The following is a 495-nucleotide window of genomic DNA, read 5'->3' as shown; positions in this document are numbered from 1 at the left end:
TCTTTAGTGTCTCTTCTTATCTGGTCAGTTTAGTGTGCATGTGCTCAACTCAGGAGTATATTTAAAGATACAGACATGTGAATAAGTCATTCACGCTAATGCACCATCTGTCATGTGTGCATGTCCAAATATGGGGCACATCCATGTGAAATTATTTTAAAAAGATGTAAAAAAAAAAAAAAAACACAAAATAGAGAATCATTGCTGAGGCGCTGGATAAGTCATCACCCAGTCATCAGGTTAACAAAGAGGAGGTTGGATGAGCTCCACTGGCCACTCTGAAATGAAACTGATTAATTTATTTTCTGTAACCCTAACCCTTCCCTCAGTATCATTAGTCAGTCTGTTCCAGTATGGTTATACTTTTCTAGGACACAAGAAACCACACAAAAGATGCACCACTCATGATGCTGTGCCACAAGAAACAGGACCACTGCAGACGTAGGCTACCACTAAAAATTACCCTACAACTACCCTCATGAAAACGGATCAGTG

At 39.6% G+C, this 495-nt stretch overlaps 1 protein-coding gene across 3 annotated transcripts in view; it reads left to right on the top strand.

The window, feature by feature from the left end:
- Nucleotides 1–495, top strand: part of tm9sf5 (transmembrane 9 superfamily protein member 5) — a 64,452-nt gene that overhangs the window by 24,289 nt on the left and 39,668 nt on the right. The gene's annotated exons all lie outside the window — the stretch shown is intronic.

The sequence above is a fragment of the Paralichthys olivaceus genome, chromosome 9, assembly GCF_024713975.1.
Source record: "Paralichthys olivaceus isolate ysfri-2021 chromosome 9, ASM2471397v2, whole genome shotgun sequence".
Classification (NCBI taxonomy): Eukaryota; Metazoa; Chordata; class Actinopteri; order Pleuronectiformes; family Paralichthyidae; genus Paralichthys; species Paralichthys olivaceus.
This window is presented reverse-complemented; position numbering and strand designations above follow the sequence as displayed.